This window comes from Chrysemys picta, chromosome 16, assembly GCF_011386835.1.
Source record: "Chrysemys picta bellii isolate R12L10 chromosome 16, ASM1138683v2, whole genome shotgun sequence".
NCBI classification, from domain to species: domain Eukaryota; kingdom Metazoa; phylum Chordata; order Testudines; family Emydidae; genus Chrysemys; species Chrysemys picta.
In genome coordinates, this window is record NC_088806.1 from 23,266,967 (window position 1) to 23,280,294 (window position 13,328).

General features: G+C 46.3%; 2 long non-coding RNA genes across 2 annotated transcripts; both read left to right on the forward strand.

The window, feature by feature from the left end:
- The first annotated feature begins 195 nt into the window (after positions 1-195).
- LOC135975910 (uncharacterized) lies at positions 196-6,715 on the forward strand. The gene is made up of 4 exons (XR_010593114.1): positions 196-336; positions 2,989-5,450; positions 5,724-5,942; positions 6,609-6,715. It is a non-coding gene; the product is annotated as an uncharacterized LOC135975910 (long non-coding RNA).
- Positions 6,716-10,642: 3,927 nt separating this feature from the next.
- Positions 10,643-13,127, forward strand: LOC112059043 (uncharacterized). Its single transcript, XR_006174872.2, has 3 exons — positions 10,643-10,739; positions 12,338-12,515; positions 12,811-13,127. It is a non-coding gene; the product is annotated as an uncharacterized LOC112059043 (long non-coding RNA).
- The last annotated feature ends 201 nt before the right edge of the window (positions 13,128-13,328 follow it).

Here is a 13,328-nt window from a genome sequence, read left to right on the forward strand (position 1 = left end):
TGGGGCTAGTGATGCTGAACCTCCTTTGTAAAGCACTTCAAGACCTATGGCTGAAAAGTGCTTTATAAGAGATTGACTCTATTATTTCTGTGTCAGTCTGGGCTCCTTCAGTCCTTGTTTCCTGAAGGCAGCAGCCTTTAGACTGTTTCATAGTCAGTTTGTTATGTTTTGTTTTTCTTCTCTCAGCTGCAGGGTCAACAATGCCCAGACTCTGCCCACCTGGTACCTTTTCCAACCTGCTAGGGCAGAGCATGGTTTCTGAGTGCCAGCTTTGTCCTTCTGGATTTTATTGTGAAGGTTCTGGCCTCAGTGCCCCCACTGGAGAGTGCTGGGAAGGTAAGGCACGTGAGAGCAAACCGCAGCATCCAGTACAGGGCAAGAGTGATTCCAGGGCACAGATGGGTGAGAGCCCAAAGGGAAGAGGGAACAGAGAGTAGGCATGTGTGAACTGGCCAGGAACTTGGTATAAGCAAGGGTGTTACTCACCAAGTTAGTGGTGAAAAGCCAGAGGCGGTTCCCTTTCAGCGATGGGCGATATAGACAGGAGGTTCAGAGAACGGCTTCAGTCCAGACAAATACCCAAGAATTTGGAATCATAGTCAACCCTTTTCCCCAGTATATGTGACTTTCTCTCTTGGCCCCCATGCAGTGCACCTCCCCCGAGAGATCTCTGTCCCTTACCTGATCACAAGTCTCTTTGTGGGGGAAGGTCCTGTGGTTTCTCACCACCTTCCAGTGTCATGATTTCTATTTAGGGGGCTGCCTGGTAGGCCTGATCCACCTCTAACCTGCTTTCAACATCTGGTCCTAGATGGAAATACCACTAGAAGGGGCCTCTCTATTGGCACTTCAGAAATGAAACCAGAAGTGGTAAAGTTAGCAGCACATTTCTAAAGCCTATACAAAAAATATTTGGGTTCAAGTTTGATTCTGAATATGAGCAAAAACTATGGCTTTATCTAAACTGATTTCCCCCATCCCTATGGGGCGATCCCCACACATGGCTTGATTCTGCTGCTGCTTCAAGTAACGATGCTCACAGATCACAGTTTGCAGATCAGATTTTTTTTGCTATGTACTTTTGAAACTTTAGATACATTGTAACACACTGCTGGGGATACCCAGAGCTGTGAGCCACTGTTACCTCTATGCCTCAGCATGCATGAGCTTTGCTGGAGATTAGGCTGCGTGTCAGGTCCCTGCCACACCAATCTGTCTTCCTCACCAGTAAAGTCCTCCCAAACCTCACCTAGCAGGTAAAACCCATGAACTCCAGCCCCCAAGCTCCTCAGAGATACTTCTCTGCAATGCACAGTCCCTACCACTGTGCATTCACAGAAGCTATTAAATTTGCTGCTCCTTTAAAAGTCAGTGAATTGCATTTTATTAATTTAATAGGAATAAACACACCCTTCCCTTCAAATGCAGCACTGAATTGGTTTATAGTAAAAGTAAAACAAATTTACTAACATGTTAAGTGCTACCAAGTAACAGGGATACAGGTAGAAATGGTTACAAGCAAATAAAAGTGAAAACATACATCTGAAAGACAACAACTTAATCTAGCAAGTTACAGTCTTTGTTCAAGATGGTTTCTCTCCCCCACAGTCTCCTTTCCAGCTTTTACTGGCCAGAATCCATCACAGAGATTAAATCACTTGGTTCCTTTGTCTCCTAAAGTGAAGGATAAAAATGGAGCCTCCCTCTGTTCCTTATATCCCCAAAGGGAAAGTCTTTGTTTTACAAGTCATGAAGGCCTCATGGGGATTCAGTGTCCTGTATCTCTGTGGTGCAAGTGCCATGCCGATTTTCGGTCTCTCAAGTTCAGGAGCAGGATACCCCCCCCTCCCCACCCAGATTAGCTTGATGCTTTTTTTTACTCTAATATGTACATTGAGGTAAACCCATACATTCATTTGTCTAGGACAGACCAGATTATCACCTTTACCTAGGCTAGGCTGTCTGGCCTTAAACATGTTCTAGTAACATCATATAGAGGGAATTCATAACTTCACAGATAACATTAACACACACACTTTACAGTGATATTAATAACCAGAGTGGTGTTAGTTTTCAAATGATACCTCACACAGCATATTTTGTAGTATGTAGGGTGTGACTACAGGGGTGCCTAGAGTCACAACATGGGGCCATGAACCCATGAGCTATTCCCCTCAGGTAGTAGTGTTAGTTTATGGTGCAGCACCTCGAGAGTGGCACACTCACAGACATCGGAGAGATATTGATGATGTAGATTGTGTAGCATTATTTAGCTGCTAGTGTGTGATATAATCCCGTTCTTGAGCCGGTCTGATATGCCATACAGAAGGGGGCAGTTTTTCTCGTATTAATTGTGGGAGGATCGACACTGCAACATAGCCCAGCAATTTATAGATTATGACATGGGCTTTCGTGGTGTGAGCCACACCTTAATATTGTGATTCATTTGTGCTGTCCCCCTCCTGCCCCACTGCATTTTCTGTGTCACGCACTGCCTGTCCACCCCATTCACACTCCACTTCCCTTCCCACTGGCAATCAATGAGCATCCCTGTGGCAATGGCAACCCTGGCTTACATGACACAGCGACATTAGGGAGAGGTGCAGAGTATTTTCACCTTCTTTTAATGGGATGTAGCAGCTGGAACCAGGGAGGAGGAACCAGCACCACGTGACCAGCTAGCTCTCTTGGGGACATCAGTAAATGCTCTTGTGATGGCCAGCGACCCACGCTCTGGGGACCACTGGCTTCTGACATCCCTTTTGAATATGCAGTGGTTGGAAAACTGTCTATCTGTTCCAGCAGTGGCGTAATTGAGATCAATAATAATTAAAGATCAGTAATAGATTTCTTCCTTGAATGACCAATTGGAAGCTTTTGAACTCCTAGGAGAGCCTGCTGGAGTTCTCATCTGTAAATGAGTAGACATTTAGTAGCTAATATCTCCCAGTAACTAAACTGGTTTTTCTTCCTCTGCCTTCCCTTCAGGTTATTACTGTGACAGCAGCCAAGGGCCAGTCAGTGATTTCACCCTTTACCCATGCCCGCAGGGCTTTTACTGCCCACCCGGAACACACCAGGGCACTCAATACAGCTGTCCCTCAGGTACCTTTGGTCCCAGGCAGAAGCTGAAGAGTATCCAGGAATGTCAGAGATGCCCACTTGGAAAATACTGTGAGTTTCCTGGTCTCCCAGCCCCAACAGGTATGTTGCCATTCATCCTTGGGCAGTCTGAGCATTTTCTGTGTGTCTAGTGGGGGGTGAACAAAGGACTAGGAGTCAGGACTCCTGGGTTCTATTCCTTACTCTGGCAATCACTTCCTTTGTGAGTTTGATCAAGTTATTCCCCTATTGGTGCCTCATTTTTCCCATCTCTAAAATTTGGGTAAGATCCACTTTGTAAAGTGCCTTGGGATATTTGGCTGAAATGAACAAGTGGCCCATCCTTTCCCTTCCTGATCAGATTATTCTAAAAAGGAGGAAAGGTTCCTTTCATTAAGTAAAATTGCAAGCCTGAATGGTTGGAGGGAATGGAACTCAGATGCAGACGCTTTAACTTCTAGGATACCTGTTTGAATATCTCCAGGGCTTGTAGCTGCCCAAGATCATAGCCGTTTGGTAGCCTAGTTGAAATTAGTTCATAGTTTCAGTCCTTACCCTAATGGACAGGTGTAACAATAAATCCTTTGCTGTCAGGCTCAGCAGAGCAGCTATGGATGGAACAAACCACTCTGATTGCACTCCCCTTTCATTCCTAGAGATGGCCCTTTAAGTCAGGGTGGGGAAGTTATCACTGCTCCAACTCAGACTTCCACTTTGTGTCTGTGTCCTGGAACTTATATTTAAATCCTCATTATTTTCATTTGGCTTTGATTATATGTATAAATATGTATCCTGCCTTCTAGGGGCCTGCTCTGAAGGATTCTGGTGTAAGGGAGGTGCCCGAGTAAGAGACCCAATGGATGGAGTAACAGGGCTCCCTTGTCCTCCTGGGCATTATTGTCTTGCAGGTACAGTGATTTATTAAACATAATTCTTCTAAATTCCTGTGAAGCATGAGCTGGAATTTCCCTGCAGTGTTTCCTGCAGAGAGACACTGGAATTCCAGCTCTCCCAGCACTGCTCCCTACAGTGCCTTAGGCTCGGAGAGTCTGGAACTGTAGTAGCTGCTATATCCAACGATCTTAGTATTTATGTGGCCCCATTACCATAGTACCTGAATGTCTCATAATCTTTATTGTATTTATCATCACCTGTAAGGTAGGGCAGTGCTATTATCCCCATTTTACAAATGGAGAACTGAGACAGAGAGAGGCTAAATCCCAGATTTTTAAAGGTGTTTAGGCACCTAACTCTTCAATCTGACCCTAAGTGACTTGCCTAAGGTCACACAGGAACTTTGTGGGAGAGCAGGGACTTGAACTCAAGTCCCAGGCTAGCACCCTAACTGGGCCAGCTTCCTCTCACCTTTTCTGTACCCTGTACTCCTATGCTATCCCATAGCCACTTCGTAAATTTCAGCGGGATAAAGTTGCGTTGGGCTCGCTCTGCTCCTGCGTCAGGCTTAGCCAACTGAATGTTTATGACCAGTTCGTTCTGACTTCAATGCCCCTCTGTGTGGTCTGCTGCCTTCTCCCCATGTTGATACTGAGTAGACTCTGAAGCACTTTATCTAATCAGGAACACCCACTCCATCTCTGTGCCCACATGGCACCTGGTCCAGCAACGAAGGGAATAAGAACCTGCGGGGATGCCAGCCTTGTCCTGGAGGACATTACTGCAATAGCACTGGACTGGTAGTGCCATCAGGACACTGCAGCTCAGGGTAGGTACAGTACGGCACACATTTCTCTTCTGTAACTATAATGAGGGACAGCAGCAGCTATCTCTTGGAATGAGCTGAGGGCTGTGAGCTAGGACATCCTGGATTCTGATTCTCAGGTCTGACATGAATTACCCACAACTCCTCACTTGAAGGGACCACACTCTCTTGGACCCTGGGTAGGAACAGCTGTCTGCAGTCAGTGTGCCTTTGTTGTCAACCCAGGGCTTGGGATCTGCAGAAATGCTCCTTCCTAGGTATAAAGAGGAACCAGCAGCCTTGTGTGTTGAGCGCTCGGCATTCCTCACGCTCACTGCTCAGTCAGTTATCCACCTGCGTCCTTAGGGGGATTGTTTCTTTGACTTGAGGTTGTTGGTGTTTGATGGCTCTTGCTTCTGTTCTTGCTACTCCAGGTTTTACTGCATTGCGGGGGCCAGAACACCAACACCCACTGATGGCGTCTCAGGAGCTCCATGCCCCGTGGGACACTCCTGTCCCCTGGGAACCAAGAATCCCATCCCCTGCTCCCCTGGCACTTACATGCCACAGACACATGGAGAAGAGTGCTACACCTGCCCAGAGGGTAAATACTGTGTCCCTCCTCAGATGCCACAATTTTGTCCTAAAGGTGAGTCGTACGTTCACTAAATGCCTAGTTTGTTCCGTGCTTTCCAAAGACTTTCTTTAAGCCCCTGTATGCAGGAGAGACCTTGAGCCATGAAAAATCAACCAGGGTCCTGTTTCTGTTTCTTCAGCTTCATGCTCAGTCCAACAATTTCAGCCCAAGTGACCCTAGTGAGTCTATAAAACCATGTGGATCCCATTGCTGAGATCTCAGTTACTGATTCGTCATCTTTAGGTCTCTCTCCCACCCATAAATATGACTGTGCTCTCCTTTCAGGCTTCTTCTGTCCCAAAGGAACAGGTCTTGACTGGCAGCCTTGTCCACCAGGGACCTACAACCCTGAGCGAGGGCTGGAGAGCAGCACTGGGTGCAGAGCTTGTGATGGAGGGAAGTTCTGTCTGTACCATAATGCAACAGACGTGACTGGAGAGTGCTGGGAAGGCTACTACTGTGCACAGAGATCAGACAGGCCCAACCCAGAGGCCAGGCTCCAAGGTGCTGTCTTTTTCCTTTGCTAAAACAATGTTGATTTTTGTATGTGTTCAGTCTAGTGGCTCTGTGGTGATGCCCACTTCAGAGTCGAGCCCTTGGGCCTAGTTCTTGTCAGGCTCCTGGTTCAGCCGCTTGTTTAGAATTCCCCTTTCTGGCCCCATTCAAAAGCCCCTTTTGCTGTTTGAACCCCAGATGTGTGAATTGTGAGTAAATGACTCAGCAGCTGATCTAGCCTATCCTCAGTAGCAGAGAGCAATAGTTAGAGGAAGAGACTGAAGGTCAGGACTCCTGGGTTCCAAGTCCTGTTTTCCAGCCCCAACGACTAGATGCTCTATACCTGATTTAGGAATAGAGCACAGGTATCCTGCCTCTCAGTCCCCTGGTCTCATCATTAGATCACACTCACTCCCTGAGTTAGCAACAGAACCCCAAAGTTCAGATTCCCACTCACCTTTTCTAGATATGAGGTCACAATGGCTCAATGACCTTGTATGATAGCTCAACTTTGTCCCATGTGGGAGAGAATTAAGGAATTGTGGGAAATCTACAGATGAATTGCTGCTGGCTTGAATAGACCATGGCTATTATAGGAGCAATGAATGCCTTTTATATTCATTTCCATCCCTAGCCTTTAATCAACTGAATGCCTTTCTCACTTGTTGATTGCAGGTCAGGCTGGCCCTTGTCCTCCAGGCCACTACTGTCCAAAGGGCACTGCTGTCCCCAAGCATTGTCCTGTGGGAACCTTCAGCACAAGGATCAAGTTGAGCTCAGAGGTAGGGAAATGCACAGGGTGAAGTAACAATGGTGCTTGTGCACTTAGAGAGCTGAACTCCGCCTAGCGCCTCTCTGCCTGAGCAGACATGTGAAGACTGTTTAAATGCTTATAATCACCTGAAACCTTCCTTAGAAGAACACTGAAAAAGTAATATCCCAGAGTTAGAGCCTGTGGCTATCAAAGCACTTTACTGAGCCTCTCAGCATCCCTATGAGATGGGAAAGTTACTGCCATTGCATAGATGAGGAATTTAAGCTCAGCGAGATGAGATGACTTGCCTGAGGTCCCACAGTGAATCAGTGGCAATGGCAGGATTCATATAAAGCATAGGACATGAAAGGTCATCTAGTCTAGTCCCCTGCATTCATGGCAGGACTGTGTATTATCTAGAACATCCCTGACAGGTGTTTGTCTAACCTGCTCTTAAAATCTCTAATGATGGAGATTCCACAACCTCCCTGGGCAATTTATTCCAGTGCTTAACCACTCTGACAGTTAGAAAGCTTTTCCTAATGTCCAACCTAAACTGCCCTTGCTGCAATTTAAGCCCATTGCTTTTTGTCCTATCCTCAGAGGTTAAGGAGAACAATTTTTCTCCCACCTCCTAGTAACAACCTTTTATGTACTTGAAAACTGTCATCATGTCCCCTCTCAGTCTTCTCTTCTCCGGACTAAACAAGCCCAGCTTTTTTCAATCTTCCCTCATAGGTCATTTTTTCTAGACCTTTAATCACTTTTTGGGCTCTTCTCTGGACTTTCTCCAGTTTGTCCACATCTTTCCTGAAATGTTGAGCCCAGAACTGGACACGATACTCCAGTTGAGACCTAATCAGCGTGAAGTAAAGTGGAAGAATTACTTCTCATGTTTTGCTTACAACACTCCTGGTAATACATTCCAGAATGATATTTGCTTTTTTTGCAGCAGTGTTGCACTCCTATTTAACTGGTGATCCACTATGACCCCCAGATTCCTTTATGCAGTATTCCTTCCTATCTCTCCGGAAGTGAGAATGTGGATGTTCCCATTGATTTCTCACAGACCCAGTGCTCCCCCTGTCTACCTGGACATTACTGCAACGCCACTGGCCTCCAGACCCCTACAGGGCAATGCGGAGAAGGGTTCTACTGCACAGTGGGGTCCACCATTGCCAGTGTTCCCATCCTAGACAAGACCGGAGGCCCCTGTCCCGCAGGTAGATTGTTTGCCGTTCTTGGTTCATATCAAGCTAACTAGTGAATAGTTATTAACCTGTTGAATAAGAATTATCCAAGCAAATTCCACAGGAGAGTCTGGGAGTTCAGCAGGTCAAGAAGAGAACTCCTAGCAGGCTGCAAGGAGCTCTGAGACATCACTACTCATAGAGTTTCTCAAAGCCTGAGGGTTTGTGCATTGCCTGTTTCAGGATATGGTAAGTCCTGGGTAGAATTTACCCCCTAGTCCTGACCTTGAAAGAGTCTGCTGATTCCGCCTTATTCTTTCTCTTTCAGGACATTTTTGCCCCAGGGGCACATCCATTCCACTGGCTTGTCCAGCGGGGTCATATAACCCTCTACAAAGGCAAGCCAGCTGCCTTCTCTGTGCTAGAGGGTAAGAATGAGAGAGTGCTCATTACTGTGTGCAGTATAAATAAAGAACCATTGCCGTAATTATGGTTCCCAGCCACCTTTCAGCAGTACAATATGTGGCAGACAAGAATGACTTCCCCTCCCACTGAAGTGCACCCATCTCTGAAAAGGAGCACAGCAACTGTAACAGCTGCCTAGCAACACTACATAAATGATTAGCACTGGAAATTAGGTGAGCTAATTTCCCATACAGGGGTGGGATTTAGAGCAGAAGGTAACTGAAACTGGCTGCTGGCTAGAAAACCACCAGTACCACCAATGGTTGTGCCAAAAAAAAAAAAACAGTTGAAAAGGCCATGGCCCTAGGTGATAAAGGACTTCGCTGTCATGTTTCTTCCAATAAACAGTGTCTGCTAGCACCATGCTGGGGTATTGGTCTATTCCTGTCCCAGAGTACCGCCCATACCACTTCTTGCTGCACCTGGCTTGTCCTTGGAGGACTCCCATCCAAGTACTGACCAGGTTTGGCCTTGCTTAACATCTAGGACCTGATGAAATCACAGCCCTAGTGTAGTATGGCTGAAGTGAAGACTATTATGTTCCTATGCCTTTGGCAATTATGCCATCGTAGTCAGTTCACTTCATGCATTCAGCATGAGGAAACACTTAAGAGAAGGTATTTATATACATGAGCAGGTCTGATATATTACCCATCCAGTACAGTGCGGCATGCACACAGACAAGCCATTCACTTCACAGAGTCATCAGTGTGCGTATGGATGAAGTGTTGGCCTGAGAGTTTTAACTTTCCTCTTTCTGCTCTTTCCTCTGATGGGTGCAGGTTCTTTTGTCCTAAGAATTCTTCTTCTCTTGCTGGGAGTGAATGTCCAGCCGGTCATTACTGCCCCCCTGGTACAGCTTCAGCGACTCAATACCCATGCCCCAGGGGGACTTACAACCCACAGATCGGCAGCAGTCATGTTTCTCACTGTATCCCTTGTGATCCAGGTAGGATTCTAGTCAACATCACCCTGAATGGCATAGGGACAATGTGTGCAAGTGAGTTTCAAAAATGCTTGAACTTCAGCAGTGGTTTGAGTGGCTCAGGGGATTGATAATGGGTTATGAAGCTCTTTGCCATTAGATCACTTGTTGAAGTTTGAGACAGAGCCACACGTAGCTGCATGGAGAACTGAGCTGAGTTTGGGGAAGCCACCCCCTTAAAAATGACCAGCCTAGGAAAGACCCAATGGTCCATTTACTCTGATGTCTTGTCTCTGATAGTGACCTATGCCAAATACTTCAGAGGGAGGCATTACCCTTTTGCCCAATGGTGGACCTTTATGTACAATGCTAATATATGGAAGGGGGAACTTTGTCATTAATTTATAATCCATTTACACAGCAGTATATATGTGCCTGGTGCTTTACACGCCTCGAAAATGTCAAAGGGAATTTACAATTTAGTTAGTCTGCTGATCACCGGACCTCATCTGCTGACTGATTTATAGCCTGAGTCATGAAAGCTGATATCCCTTAAAGCTTTTGAACCTCACTTTAATGCAGTTGGTTTTCTTATTCGTATAAATATCCAACCCTTTCTTTTAAATACCCTCCTGTTACCATTTGCTAATACTGATTCCAATGCACTGCTCTTTCAGGTCATTACTGTGCATTAGCAGGACAGTCACGTGTCACAGGGCCTTGTTCAGCTGGATATTACTGCAGTGCAGGGATTGCCACCCCAACACCTAGCAGCGGTCTGGTGGGGAACATATGCCCGGTGGGAAATTACTGCCCTAAGGGATCTGCTCTTCCACAGCCGTGCCCTCTTGGTTATTATAGCAATTCTACCCGGAATACTGAGCTGGGAGACTGCCTCCTCTGTGACGCAGGTACAGTAATGAGAGATGGATCAAGGAGGTTCTAACCAGACTATACCATTCATGAAGCCCTCTGAGAAACTGGGCCTCATTAAAGCATGTAACAGTGGGTGACTGCTCTTTCAGGGGTACGTAGGTAAAAAGGATCACAGAGAGGATAAAGTCTCCCACTTTCTCACCCCAGGAGAAGGTCTTTCCGGTGTTTTGCAGTGTCAGAGGCTGACTCTCTCTTTCACCCCTCAGGATGGTTTGGGTTGGAGTGTGTTGGTGGTGCAATGCATGCTGTCTCTCTAGGCATGTTAGGTATGTTCTGTGTTAAAGCTATTCTGAATGGAAACATCTCCTTTAACATGGATGTGGGTATAGCCAGACCTCTTGCTTTTTATGGTTTACTCTTCAGTTTTCACCTGCTGCTGTCCATCAGTCTGTCAGCCCAACGCCATAGACGTGCTCTCATACCTCCTCTCTCTTTCAGGGTATTTCTGCAATGGAACTGGACTCATATCTCCTGCTGGTGTCTGTGAAGCTGGGTTCTTTTGCACCAGAGGAGCTGTTTCTCCTAGACCTTCCATAGTAAGCTGTGTCCGGGTTATAAACATTGTGAAACCCAGAATTTGTGGATGTAGAGAACCAAATGTCTACACAGGGGTCGGCAACCTTTCAGAAGTGGTGTGCTGAGTCTTCATTTATTCACTCTAATTTAAGGTTTCGCGTGCCAGTAATACATTTTAATGTTTTTAGAAGGTCTCTTTCTATGTCTATAATATATAACTAAACTATTGTTGTATGTAAAAAGAAGAACAGGAGTACTTGTGGCACCTTAGAGACTAACAAATTTATTAGAGCATAAGCTTTCATGGACTACAGCCCACTTTAAGGTTTTTAAAATGTTTAAGAAGCTTCATTTAAAATTCAATTAAAATGCAGAGCCCCCTGGACTGGTGACCAGGACCCGGGCAGTGTGAGTGCCACTGAAAATCAGCTTGCGTGCCGCTTTCGGCACGCGCGCCATAGGTTGCCTACCCGAGGTCTATATAGTTCTCTTCCTGCCATATAAGTCCCACCACCCATTGCCTGCAGGGGGCATCAGACATCCATATTTGCAATCCATACATGAAACCCTCTCCCCTTGATTTGTCCTTGCCATCGACCTCTTGTTCCGTCAGCCTCACCATAAGTACCATGCCCAAAAGCTATTGTGTGAGGGGAACAATTCTATCCCAGACAAATTTCTCTCTAGATTTTTGAGACTGTTTGCATAACTTCCTTTCCCTGACATATACATCTAATTTGTTAAGGCTGAAGGAGTCTAGAGACACCAAACATACCGAATCTCCTCTCTGTTCTAGGTGTAAAACATGTCCGTAATAGTTCAGCCTTTTCATATCCATGCTGCCTCACTCCCATTTGTCCTCTTATGATGAGTGGACAGAGATGAGTGAATAAAAATTTTACTTTTCATCCCCAAGAATCCCAGAACATTGCAAACTATACACAGCGGTTATTCACCCAATGCTGACATATATCCTCCTCTGGGGTGGAATTCATGACCCTCTTACCAGCACACAGCAACACTACACAACGTGAGAATAAGTGAAAAGGAATGCCATTTCCAACTGGCATTACAGAGGTCCACAGAATGCGAATGTGGCCAGGACACTGGATCTATTGATATGGCTCTTACACAAAATACCTTGTGAACTTAAAGACTGCAGGGGCTCAGAATCTTGTTTTCATGCCTCAGTACCTTTCCCCCACCCCAGCAGCACAGCACCAGGCTGACTCTGAAAGACAGGCAGGACTACCTACCAAATTACCAGCAACACTTCCTACAGTAAACCTGAGTTGTCCTTAGCAGCTTCCCAAGCACCTCCCCTGCTCATTTTGTGAGCTATGATGGGATTACAGCAGGACGGATTGGCCAGAGGTGAATGATGAACAAAGCATTTTCCATCGCTCTGTCAGTCTTCCCCATTAGGATTTGATGTATTCCTGCTGCAAGATACATTTCTTCTGAGGTTGCAGCTAGGCCCAGATCCACACAGATATTTAGTATCTTAACTTCCATTGAAATCAGTGGAAGTTAGGAGACTAAAGACATTTGAGGATCTCTGGGCCACAGTGAGATTAGTGGGAGCATCTTCTGTAACAACGGCACTTTGTCTTCACAGACCACAAGCAGTGGGGGGCCATGTCCCCCAGGACACTACTGCACAGTGGGGAGCAGCGGAGCACAGCCATGCCCTGCAGGGAGCTACAGCCCATTCTGGGGCATGGTGCAGTGTTTGGAGTGCCCAGAAGGCTTTTACTGTAAGGTTGGTTCCAGCAATTACACGGACTGTCCCGCAGGTGAGTGTGTCTGCAGTTACATCATTGGGAATGTGGGGAACAGTGTCATAAGGGCACTAGCAGCTCTTTGTAAGGTTCAGCACTAAGGTAAAGCACTGTCGGCTTCACTGAATGCTTCCACCTTGGCTGGAGGTCCTGTATAATACTGATGAGTCACACCATGGACTGATTGACATATCCTGGGATCAGTTCTTTTGGTAAAATTGATGGAGAGGGCACCCCAGCACCCTTGCCAACAATTTGAGACATTGCAAGCATCTCTTAACTGTTAGGAAAACTGTCGTCTCCCTCCTAGGACATTACTGCCCAAGGAATACGGAGTTTGCCACACAGTATCCCTGTCCACCAGGAACCTACAGTGAGGACTTAAACACGAGGGATGCCTCCAAGTGCCAGCTGTGTCCCCCTGGAAAAGTCTGCTCCAAATCAGGCTTGACGAGTCCTGATGGACCATGCACACCTGGATGGTTTTGTCCACCCGGATCAGCATCAGGCGAGCCAATATCCCTAGGTAATCACTCTCTGGCACTGAAGGAAGCAGTGGAACTTGATTATTATTATTATTCGATGTGGTGATATTACAGAAGCATCAAGAAGTCACAGTTGAAGAAAAGGGCCCACGAGGTGTCTTTTTGCAAGGCTGGAAAAAGACAGAGTGAAGAGAGGAAAAGATGCCGCCGCATGCAGTAACGTTAAATGAAACAAGAACCCTTGTTTGTGGTGGGGATGTGTGTTTGCAATGGGTCTGCAATCTTGGCAGAAGTAGATCACTTCCCTGGGGAGAGGCTGGGTGGGTATTTCCCTTGTAGGAGG